At 34.0% G+C, this 13,176-nt stretch overlaps 1 protein-coding gene across 3 annotated transcripts in view; it reads left to right on the forward strand.

Moving 5' to 3' along the window:
• Window positions 1–13,176, forward strand: part of LOC149070590 (uncharacterized) — a 102,736-nt gene that overhangs the window by 67,605 nt on the left and 21,955 nt on the right. The gene's annotated exons all lie outside the window — the stretch shown is intronic.

Here is a 13,176-nt window from a genome sequence, read left to right on the forward strand (position 1 = left end):
GTGCAAGCATGTGAGTGGCCAAAACAGTGCGCAAGCATGTGAGTGACCAAAACAGTGTTCAAGCATGTGAGGGACCAAGACAGTGACTTGGAGAATGTGTGAGCATGGGAGTGGCCAAAATAGTGACTTAGAGATGAAAGTCCACTTGCAAGAGTGGGGAGGGGATGAAGCGGGTTATATCACAGAGTGGCGAATTCGAGAAAAAAGTAGTCAAGAAAATTAGGAATTTATGGGGGAAGGGTGGCAAAATTCGTATATCCTGCAAGAGGGAAAAACCATAAATAAGCCACTGGATGTCAAACATTAAGAAAAATTCTGATGAAAATGATTTTTACGGCAAGAGCAAAAGACTGAGCCGAAAATGAAAAAAAATCTAATTTCGTCGGTGTTGATCAAGCCTAATTACAATGGTTTTATGTTGAAAGAGTGTAAAATGCAATTATCAACGGCGCCAGAATTAGGCAAAAAACCACAATAAATCGCCAAAAATTTTGCACTCTGTAAAAATGTTTCTGCTTTATAAAGATGGTTACACACAGACGGCAGCAAAGAAAATTTCATGTTAAGGCATTGCAAACTATACAAGCATTTTGCAAACTGTATAAAGCAGTTTACAAACTATATAAAGCATTTTACAAACTATATAAAGCATTTTACAAACTATATAAAGCATTTTACAAACTATATAAAGCATTTTACAAACTATATAAAGCATTTTACAAACTATATAAAGCATTTTACAAACTATATAAAGCATTTTACAAACTATATAAAGCATTTTACAAACTATATAAAGCATTTTACAAACTATATAAAGCATTTTACAAACTATATAAAGCATTTTACAAACTATATAAAGCATTTTACAAACTATATAAAGCATTTTACAAACTATATAAGGCAATTTGTAATTCCCTCCATTCCACTGACCGTGTGAAATGGCAGCGGAATTGTTACCCCACGTATTCGGATATTCTGTGCTGGAATCATTGATTTACGTTTAAGCTGTACCGACTGTATTTAGCACCACAACCAGGACTGCCCTTATCATACACAAGGCCAGATGTGAAAATACTTTCAAGATTCTTAGCCCTGATTTACATATTTCGCGGGGAAGGGAATTGACATTCAAATAGTCATGCGTAATCACAGAATATACAAGAACTCAGAAAAATATCTGATCGAAAAAATATGTACACACAATTAAAATATAAATTAACATAAAAATTAATGAAAATTTTGATTTGATGAAAACTCAGAGATGAAAAATATTCTAAATTGATTAAATAAAAATGTTCAAAACTAATGAAAATTTTGGCCCAATGATCAAAAGAACAAATGAAAATAAATATTCAATTGATAAATTCAAAAAATGTAACTAATTGAAAGATATAATTCCAGCACTAATGAAAATTCAAAATTAATGAGAGAAAAATATCAGAATATCGATAGAAATTCGGAACTAATAACACACATTCCAGAATTAATGAAAATTTGGAATAAATGAGAGAGAAAAAATCTCATAATTCGCGAAAATTCAGAATTGGTGAGAGACATAAATTTCAGAATTTATAAAAATTCAGAATTTATAAGCGAAATAATTTCAGAATTGACGAAAACTCAAAAATGAATGATAGAAAAAAATCTCAGAATTGGGAAAAATTAATATTCATAATTATGGAGAGAAATAATCCGAGAATTGATGAAAATACAGAACTGATGACAGACATATATATATTTCATTACCACCGTATGTGCGGGGGGGGGCCTTCGAAACTGCGGGTCCACGGTACGACTTGTGCGGGTGGACCCTCGCACCGGGCTGAGGGCGGCTCTAACCACAACTTCACCTAATATATTCTCACTATTCTTTTTCTAGCTTCTTGATCTTTTTTTTCCCCTCTTTCAGTAAAATTTAGTGAAATAATGATTGTGTAGTTCTGATCCTTCTACTGATTCCGAAAATTTCCATCAATTTGACCCATTAGATAAAAATAAAAAGCAGTATACTCATCAGCAATCAAACGTGATAAATTTAACGTTAGCTTTAAATAGAAAAGCAACTGAGAGAGAAAACTCATTATTTCGTACTTAAATTCCAGGCGATTTCCTCCATTTTTTGTTTTTATTTAGGGAAACACTCATCTAGTGCTTTTTTAAACGCTTGTTTTGCAACATTTTCTACACTGATCCGCGATACAGAGAAAAACAATTACGGCACCCATTGAATTTAATTTCATCACCCGCGTGAGGGAGTGAAAGCGTTTACTGCTAAAAACAGTAGATAAAAGCGGTGTGAAAAGTGTGTAAAGACCATCATCATCATTCGTAGATCGACTGGAAAACAATTCGCTGAATTGAAATTTCCGACGAACTTTTCGAGAAGTTTCTAAAAGAGGATAAAAATCCCATTTGTAGAAAGATAGCGTGAGTGAAAGTGCGAGAAAATTCCCATAAAAATAGAATCCAAGGATTTTCTAGGAATCGCTTCTAAATCACTCGAAATCGTTACCGTAGATTGAATCATTATTCATTTGGAGAGAGTGGCAAACACACCAATTTCGTGAAGGAAAAATTTATTTGGTGAAATGATCTTTAGGTCACGATAGTACTCCGTAAAATCCCTTTTGCGGTCAGCTATGTTTTACAGCCTAATGAAAAATTTATAGCAAAGAGCTTGTTTAAATAATATATTTCGAAACTGTGATTAACCAGTTATTTACCATTGTTTCGAAAACCATAATTGGTGGTATAGTGGTTCCAATGGGTAGCAATAACCCATCGAATCCTCTTCATCACTACTCTGCAGATTCAGTAGCACGCTTTGCAACGATTAAGAGACATTATTATTATTCTCAGTTAAGCAATGGAATTCTTATTTTTAACTGCTGTAAACGTTACAAAAAACTCAATAGAAATGTTTCAAACTTTTAATAAATTTGATTAATGAATTAAAATAATCAATAATCCATATCGCCTAAGCGTCACAGCACCTTCAACCCCGTTAAATGTTTATTATTCACACCAATTTTATATATATCTTGCCACCACCTATTGTTATACTAAATGCAGTTGCGTTGCTCTCTTTCCTTTCTCTTATTTTCTTTCTTTTCTGTTGTTTATTTTTCACTTATCTTTATAATACATATTTTTACTTTTGTGTGTTTCATTAATTATAATTTTTCTATATATTTTTCAAGAATTCTAACTTATTGTAGTAATCTTAACATACAGAAACACATTTTGATTAATTTTTTTATGAATTATGTTTTATTTTATTTATTTATTTATTTTTTGTAATTATGTGAAAAATAAATTTTTAAAAATTTTGAAATAATTTTAATTTAATAAAAAAATGTTCTCACAGTTTTCCTTTTATATTTCATTCATATTATTACACTATAGTTACGCTATTCCATCATTCGTTTTATTGGACAAAAACCTCTGTAAGAGCATTATTAGTTGTGATTTTGATTCAAATTATGCTCACTAGATGACAGCACACATTACAATATTTGATACTCTTGGATACATTTGAATAAAATTTTGGATTGCTACCGTTGGACAGCACAAACACACACACACACACTGGTGTCGGTTTTGAATGCTCCCGTAGATGATAGTCTAATGTGAAAACAGAAGATCATACCACTGAAATATATGACATCATTAAGAAATTAACAATGTTATAGAGTTTTCTTGAGAAGACGGTATATGGAAGAAGTAGAGTGTGAAGCGAGAGAAAGCAGTGTCAAAAAATATTCGGGAATTGTTAAAGTACTGGATGGATTAAATACATTTGCCTCTAAACACAATGACGTAACGGAAAGGTATTGGATTTAGTCTCGAAGCTGAAAATACATTTTGAATAGATATAAATTCAGTATATAAACTTTGTATAATATTTCCTTTGCAATTTTAATTGTGTATCTGTGCAATAATTATGGACTTTCGTGACTTCAAATGCATATTTTATTGTCAAAATTTCGTTCATTTTCAGATAAAGAACCATTTCAGTTATTATTAACACTGTATTTTATAGATTTAACAGAGGAATCCCCCGATAGGGTCACCTCTCTTCCACGGACAGTTTTTTTTTGTCCCACGAGTGTTCGAGAAGACAGGCTTTCACTGTACGAAAAAATTTAAATTCTTTATTTAGGTCACACGATACTACTGTATTTTCTTCTACTCTCGAGTATGCAAATCAGTCGGTATCGTGTCACCAAAGCGATATACTCACCGATTCATTGGCTGTGTGTATAGCGACTGGGCTAACCACCGAGACAAGCATCATAAAAAATGCTAATGAAGCTCATTAGGCTCCCTCTACAGAGTAGTAGTAATTGGTTGTTTATTTACTTTTTCGGCCATACTAATACTGTGATTTTCGGCAAGCTTTGCTTTGGTAATTTTGTTTATGTGATTTTTTTTTTATCCTTGTAATTTCTATTTCTTTTCTATCCTTACTTGTCGACTTGTTTCTCAACACGTTCCGCTGATTCATCTTCGCGGCATTTAGGGCACGTGAATGTAGTTTCCAACCTATATGTGGCTTGTTATTAGTTTTTCGTGACTTCGGATAAGATTATTTTTGCTCTTTTGGCCAGCAATCAAGAAATACTAGGTAACTAACTATTTGAAAGGATGTCGATTTTTGATCCTGAAAATCAGTGTCTGAATGTTGAGAAAACCTAATGAGCCTCATAATTACAATCACGGGAAACTAATCACCATATCAGAAATTTGCAATTTGTAAAATATGTATTCTAACTATAATAAGTACAGGGTGTCCCATGAATTCGTGAATAGTTTAAAAATTCATATAACTTGAAAGCATGGTGTGTTTGAATGTGATTTGCAAAAAAAAGTTAAAATATCACGAAAGGGAGTTTTCTTCTTTTTTTTCTTTTTTTTTTTTGTTTGTTTGTTAGAAGGTTGGTTAAATTTTCTGTCGTTAGAGAGCTCTGCAAGAGAGCAAATCACGTAATTTTGTATCTGAACCTTTCTTCAATTTATTATGCGTCCGAAACGTCCGTGAAGCTTCATCGTGGAGATAAAACAACTTCACTAATAATGTTTTATCCATCAGTCAATACCACAATGAAAAGCTCATGGAAGAGCCAGTAACAGGAAAATTAATTCAGAAATGAGTTGTTTACCGTACAATTAATTAATTCCATTAATCGTACAACTTGCATTTACCCTGGAAGATAAAAATATATACCAGAGTAAAAATGTAATATATTCCCATTACATTCCATTTTTACTCTGCGTTCATCCATCTATTCGACGGTTTTATTTCCCTCAGTAATTCCTGAAATTAATTTTTTCGTTCATCCCCTGAAATAATTTCTTTTACTGATTCTGAAATGATTTCTTTATTATAATTAATGAATTTACGTCTATCCTGAAAGTTAGACTTCTCACCTATTTTGGTAAATTGTGTTATTATGTATCCATTTTTTTTGCATTTTTTCCCTCTAGAGATCACGAAATTAAGGACTCTAAAAGCGTTCGTCTCCCCCGCCCCAAATTTCCGGTGTGAATATGTCTTTTTAATCATCTGACGATGCTGGGAGCATTCGCAAAAAAAGTTACGTGACAAAATTCCTTAAACGCTCATACCTCAGGAAATACCCAGCGCAAGTCAAAAGCAATGGTTTTCAGATGTACATTAATGTACATCTGATGATAGCATCATCTTTGAATATCTCTTCCCATCTGGGCACCAGGGCCGCTGCTCTGATTCGTAATAAATTGTTTTCCGCCATATCTCCAGCAGTTCACAGCGAAAATAGATGACATTGATATAATTTGTTAGCTATTCAATAGACAAAGTCAATGGTGTTGACGTAATTTCATAATATCAGTACCTACCACGATATTCAAGGCACAAAAAACGTATTCACGTCAAAACTTGCAGCCGTGTTTGTGACACAGCCTACCTCTTTTTTTTGGGCACTGTAATGTGTCAGATTGAATGTATTAATTCAATCGTACTTCAAAATTTTTAGACTATTTCACATGGTCGGCGAAAACATTCGAGAGCTACATTTATTCAAGCGGGCCATGCGCGTTGAAGACGCCTGATTTAAATTACTAAATAGATTTCCTGGAATGTGTGATATGAAATGATAACAAATATGGTTGACGAAATTTTTGAAAATTTTATATTGATCCAATTTAAACAGCCTATTTATTTGCTGTGTGTGTACGTGCGTGTATGTGTGTGTATGATTATCTCTTTTCGCATAAAATAATAATTTCACCCCAACCTTCACACAGTGTCATGCACATGTAACGTGATAACATCAGGTGTTATTCGCGTCGCATTTTTTAATGCACATTCACATTGAAAAATATCCATATATGTATCATCATCATCAACAACCATTTTCAATCCACTGCTGGATGAAGGTCTCCTCAAAATTTTTCCATTCCGCTCTGTCTGATGCTTTAGCCATCCAGTTGACCCCTGCCACTTTCCTGATCTCGTCAATCCATCTTGCGTAGGAACGCTTTCTCGGACGTTTATCACTACGGTACCGATAGGGTACCGATATAGAATACTTGTGGTCCATCTGTTGTCCTGTCTTCTTGCAATATGTCCAGCCCATTTCCATTTCAAACGTTTGATTCTTTCCATGATATCATATACCTTTGTGTGGTTCCTTATCCAAGGGATTCGTTTTCTGTCTCTTCTTGTAATGCCTCACATACATCTTCCCATGCTCCTTTGCGTTGTCTGTAGCCTTTGTATTGTCTTGCTTGTGAGTGTCCATGTTTCAGCTCCATAAGTCAGTGTTGGTATCACACTCTGGTTGAAAACTTTTCTTTTCAGACATAATGACACGTGACTCTTCAGAATTACGCAGTTTTTGCCAAAAGTGCTCCATCTCCAATCCTGATCCTTCTGTTCATTTCATTAATGATTCCGTTGTCCATGGTAATTTCTTGTCCCAGGTATACATAGCTTTCTACTCCTTCTATCTTCTGTGTTGTTGGGCAAGATTGTCCTCTTCAACGCAAAGGGTTGAACATAACTTTAGTCTTTTGCAGATTCATTTTCAAGCCCACCTGAATACTTGTCTTCGCCAATTCTTGTATCATTTCTTCTAGTTCGTCTGGATTACTGCTGATAACAGCAATGTCGTCTGCGAAACGCAAATGGTTGAGAAACTCTCCATTTATTTTAATTCCTTTTTTATCCCAAGCCAGTTTTCTGAATACTTCTTCTAAAACAGCGGTAAAGAGTTTTGGTGAGATAGTATCACACCCTGTCTGACTCCTTTTCCAAGTTTAATTTTTGCTTTTCCTTTATCCAAACGAATCGTTGCAGTTGCTTCGTCATATATTTTCTTGATGATATTGATGTAAGTCTTCTCTACCCCAATTACATCTACAGCTTTAACAACAGCAGATGTGAAGACAGAGTCAAACGCTTTCTCAAAATCAATGAAGACCATACAGAATGGTAATTCGTATTCCTTATGTCTCTCTATAAGTTCCCTGATTGTTTGGTTGTGATCCATTTCGTAACTGAACTGGTACTGAATCCACTTCGAAATCCTGCCTGTTCTTTTGGTTGAGCTTCGTCCAATTGGGATCCAAGTCTATATGTCATCACTTTGGTGAAGATTTTATAAATTACTGATAGGAGACTGATTGGTCGATAGTTCTGGATATCCCCTTTTTCACCCTTTGTATATATATACTAGCTATAATACCCGGCGCTGCCCGGGTTTTCTTCAATGAGGCTGTTTGGATCACGTGATACCTCCTCTTTCTTTGAGGGACATGCAAACCGTGTCTAAGTTAACCAATATGGCGACTTCCTGCACGACTTCATGAAATAAACAAATTTAGATTTAAAGAAACATATAAACGAATATATTTTTTTTTCTTTTTTTTAAGGGACGCTAGGTATTTCGATTCCCCCCCCCCCCCCCCGAAATTCAAGTTATCTATTTCTGCCTGCTTCAGCTTTCAAAAATGCTTAATTGAAGCTGTGGAATTTCTTCGATGTACTTTACGGGGCCATAATTAATTTTAAAACATCCTAAACTATGAATTTATGCAGTTGAATATCAAAAGACAATACGGAGACATTAATTTTCATGCTTGAGAAGATATAAATAAAAAGTTGAAATCAATGTTATTGCATGAATGTCCAACTCCAAAGTAGGTCCAGCTAATTACTTAATATTTAATATCCCGGGCTTCGTATATCTTTAATCGAACTCAATATTTCAGAAATCTAGAATTCAATACAATTTTTAAAATTATTGATGTGACAGGAAACCCTACCAAATTTTCACATTTCTACAGTAAAATCGGCAATTTTAACACTGATTTCTATGATGATCACCCTTTTTCTGACCCTGAAAGCGATGCTGATAATGATTATGACGTCTATTCAAAAAGCCTCATTACTGACAGCATTGAAAATGTGGCCAACCATTATAAAGGCATAAACTATTGTAAAAATACACATACTAACAGGATTAAAGGAGTGACAAACCATTGTAAAGGCATATGCATGTCTGAAACGCATGCTAGGAACCACGGTAACCAAAGTAAACGTTCGGAAGTGATTGTTGAGGCCCAAAAACCATTGTTGCCCGACAGTTTTTTGCCCATTTGGGGCACTTGCCCTGCTCTGACGAAATTTTAAAGTATCCTATCGTTCAAGTCGGGTCCCATTTGGTATGTATGCAAAATTTGGCGACGATCGATCTAAAATTGTAGACTTGTATAGAGAACATACATACACACACAGACACACAGACAGAAAATCAATTTTATATATATAGATAGATATATATGATTAAGTAATATAGTTATTTCCTTCTGTAAATGAAATCATTAATGAATGTTAATGTCGTTAGTGAAATTTACCATAATTAAAAATTAAAAAAAAAACATCACGCATGAAAATTTACGAATTAATGCGGTCATGATACCACTTTTAACATTGACATTTCTCCATTGGAAAAAAAAATTAAATATCAGTTTAAAATGGAAAAAAAATTCATTAATATTTTAAGTCTTTTTCAAGGAATTTAATTTCCTCATTAAAATATTCATGACGTTATTTATTATGCATTCGTGAGTCGGAATTTCTCCTTTCAGTGATCAGACTTTGATATCAGACATTTCTAATTATTAAGAAGATTTCCGAAATATTTCTCATTAATTTTTCTTCACTGTTATTTAAACAGTTTGAGTTTTATTAAATTTATGGAAATTGATTTTACAGCTGTTTTCCCTCATTAAAAATTTACAATTTTCGGCCAATATCCATTAAATTTGGTGTAAATAAAACAAAACAAAATAAAACTCCGCGTGAAGAAAAAACTGTTATTTTATTTTTTTTTTCCATAAAAGTCTTGAACAGAAAAATGACGTGTCTCAAGATGATCATGAAATCGACACTCGCCTCAGAGACGTTTCTTGATGGACACTGTTTGGACAAATGTTGCGAATGATAGTCACATACACACACAACAAGTGAGGACAGGCTGGACGAAGCAGGGCCAGATTTTCGCATTGGCAACATGGTCATTTGCCCAGGGCTCCATGTTTTAAGGATGCCCTAAATTTATACCATAGTATAAGTTTTAAAATAAATGCTCCCTTTGGAGAACCTCCACGTGACGATTAATGTTTGCTGGGCCGGGGTAAGTTACAGCATATGTTTTACTCGGATGTTTATAAATTTTATTTTGTGAAATTTTGGAAAATTTAAGAATTTTTCCTAAATCACATCATATCGTTTCCATTATTAGCAAACCCTACTTTACACATCTATACAATGCACCTATCGCAATATTAACTGCACGACAATATTTCACATCTTTTTGACCGTAAAATGGTTCTTGAAACGATGACAAGAAAGTTTGCATTAACGTAAATCATCAATGAAGATTCTGCATATTTGCCAATTGCAAAACGTTGTGCATCTGATCTTGCTAACACTTTTTCAGACAAACTGCAACAATTTTCATCCTTGGTTCAGGTTTAGCTGAAGTTGGTTTTCTGTAGTTCCCAAATTAGAAAAGTTGGTGGCAAATGGAAACACACTAAACATAACAAACATTACACAGAAACAGACTTCACATTAGGTTCACAACACACACACACACACACACGTGCACAGCTTCCAGCATGGCCCAGGTCTTCTTCGACCACCTGCTAAAATTTCTTCATTGAGACAGAACGGCTGGTCATGATGTGGTTAGGAGGAGGATGCTCTGGACGTAAGCCTCCTTTCCTCTGTACAGAAAAATATTAAGACGGCCAAGTCGTATAGCCGTTGTTCAACAATATAATTCAACGGAGGCTTGTATCATGTGTGCCTTGAGAGAATTTATGATATCAGTGCCTTTCCAATATGTGACCTCCATCATCATCTAACCTTAGAGATTGTATCATTATAAATGAATACATAATACACATCATTAATACACCGTCAGTAGAGTGTTTCGACGAGGGGACATCAGTATCGGTTAGTAAGGAACAAGATTATGGTGTTGCAGGGAGTTTTTCTCTAATAAGGCTGTTGATCAATGGAATAGCTTTGTTGTAGAATTTGTATGTTGCGGAATTTGTGTTTGTATTTATATATATCAGCTAGCCATTCCTGTATTATCTCTCAGGAGCCTTCTCTTCTCGACATATCTCTAACTATGTACGCAGGAACTGTTAATTCATGGGGTGGGGAGAGAACTCGCGTTATTCCTCGTCGCAGCATATAAGTTCGCTCTCAATATGGACCGAGTAACGGGGCGGAGGTGCTGATGATATCCTGGATGGGATCCTATCACCTCGTTTTGTCCTGGAATAAGGAGGAGAATAATCTATGTCTATCTTGGAGACACTACTGCAAACAAAAATGTGCAACTTTGACCCTTTGTATTTTTGGACCTTATGAATCCTTAAGACATTATGTAGTACTGTCAATTCTGTCTTTTTTAAGGCGCATAGACTCAGTATCTTATTCAGTACAATTTGAAATTTTAATTATTCTTCTTTACGTGGATATTTTTCTATTTCGATAGCTTAGTAATGTCAAATAGAGGATGTCCAATAACTGGTAGTTTGAAAGTTCGTTCAAAATTTGAAGAAAATGAAAAATTTTAAAGTAGTTGGCGAAAAAAAAAGTTATTCTCACGAACGGGATTTTTTTGCTACAGAAAAAAAATTAGTTCAAGTTTTCTTTCGATAGAGGGTACTGATTGAACTAATTGGACCAGATCTTCTCCTTGATTTCTTTTGCATCCGAAACATTTGTAAAGCTTCATCCTTCGATTCCTGTGGCTACCTTAAAACAACTTAACCAAGTACATACCTGTATATTCGACATCCATATTTTTTATGGGCGTCTCTTTTCAGCCACCTTGTTGGGAATTTCCTCTGTTGTGGCCATTTGCATTTGTAATACCACCGATGTCAACATCACAATGAGAAATCCCATGCATGCACCTGTAACGGGAAAATTAAGAAATGAGCTCTCTATTACTAGTAGTCTGTGCATTTTTTACTAGTTTGATTTGCATATTTTCATACATTTCTTCTTTTGCAGCGTCCTCTATCGACAAGAGTTTTAACTTTTCTTTTTTTGTTACCAAAAAGAAATCATCCATCATGAGAATAACTTTTCCACTTAGTAACATAAGTACTGGTAACTTATTACAAAGAATAGTTGTGACAGATATTTGCATGCTCTTTACACATTCTTTAAATTTTCGGGATATTTATAACGCGAGAGAAAAGAAATTATATGATTTGTGTGTGACATGGATGAATCACTCTGTAGGTCACAACAAGAAAAGTCCTAAATGAATCTCGGAAGATCTTATCATCAGATGTTTTGTAAATTATTTACCACTCACACGTGTTCATAATAAATCGTGTTGCATTTTCAACGAGAAAAAAAAAATTATTTAATTTATTTCACTTTTGTTGTTTCTAAACAGAGACGTTAGCTCATTAAATTTATTCGCAACCTACATTCTGTGAATTATTGAAGTGTTGCTCTTTACGAAACTTTTGACTATATTTTTGTTTTCTTGTAAATTGAATGCAATCGGTATTTTACTATGAAGTGTTTTTCTTATATGAAATTTTAAATATTTATTGATAGAGGTTATCAGGAGAAACATCTGTGATTAGTCATCAATACAAGTCATAAGTACGCTTTCAGCAAGAAACCCTGTTCATGAAAATTTCGCATTTAAAGATATTTTAATAGCTGCGATGTCTAGCAATAACAATGTTGTTAAATATAATGACATATACAAATATTTTTAAATATAATGTGCCGTATGAACAGTCTACGACGTGTCTTTAAGAATTTTTTTTTTTTTTTGAATCGTGAGCACCGTTTACCTCCAGTCGTCTTTAACCAGTTGCTCACTAAAATTGAATGCAGTAAAGCACCAGATCGTGCTGATACCAGCATTCAATTTCGTGGTGGTAGACAATTCGATCAAATCATCCCATTCAAAGCGTTAGCAATGTGCTTAGATTTATAAACTTTTTACCGAGCTCAGTACAGTAATTTTAAACATAACTAATTTTAAAACAAATTTTTTCCGAGTAATTCGCAAAGTATTATTCGTAATAGATGCTCGCATACTCTCTACAAATTTTCCGATTTTCAGAATTTTTATAACTTGAGAGAATAAAACAGAAAATTATAAACGGTACTATATATATGTGACTTATGGAAAGACTACGACTTAGTAGGTCACAACAAGAAAAATCGTAAAACAAATCTCGTATAGTCTCGTAAATTTTGGAAGAGTATCAGAGGTTTTGTAAATTATGAGTCACTTGCACGGGTTCATAATGAATTATCGAATCGCATTCAACACGAGAAAAAGGATAATTTAATTTCCTTAACACTTTTGTTCTTGATGAAGAGAGATGTGTTGGCTCTCATTAAATTTGTTCGCAAATTACAAAGTAAACTCATTATTGAAATCCAGTTTCCAAACCATCCTAGAGTCTTACCATATTCAGAGATAGTTGGTGCCACAAAACTTGTTTTCTAGAACAGAATGATCTATAGCTGTCAAATTAATGTATGAAAATGAGGTGTTATTGCATAAATTCAAAATCTTCATGACGTTAAGCCGTATAACCTTACATTTCAACGCGTATGGATGC

Source organism: Pholcus phalangioides, unplaced genomic scaffold (genome assembly GCF_987345545.1).
Source record: "Pholcus phalangioides strain wild (caught in Gottingen) unplaced genomic scaffold, Ppha-v1.0 ptg000021l_1, whole genome shotgun sequence".
NCBI classification, from domain to species: domain Eukaryota; kingdom Metazoa; phylum Arthropoda; class Arachnida; order Araneae; family Pholcidae; genus Pholcus; species Pholcus phalangioides.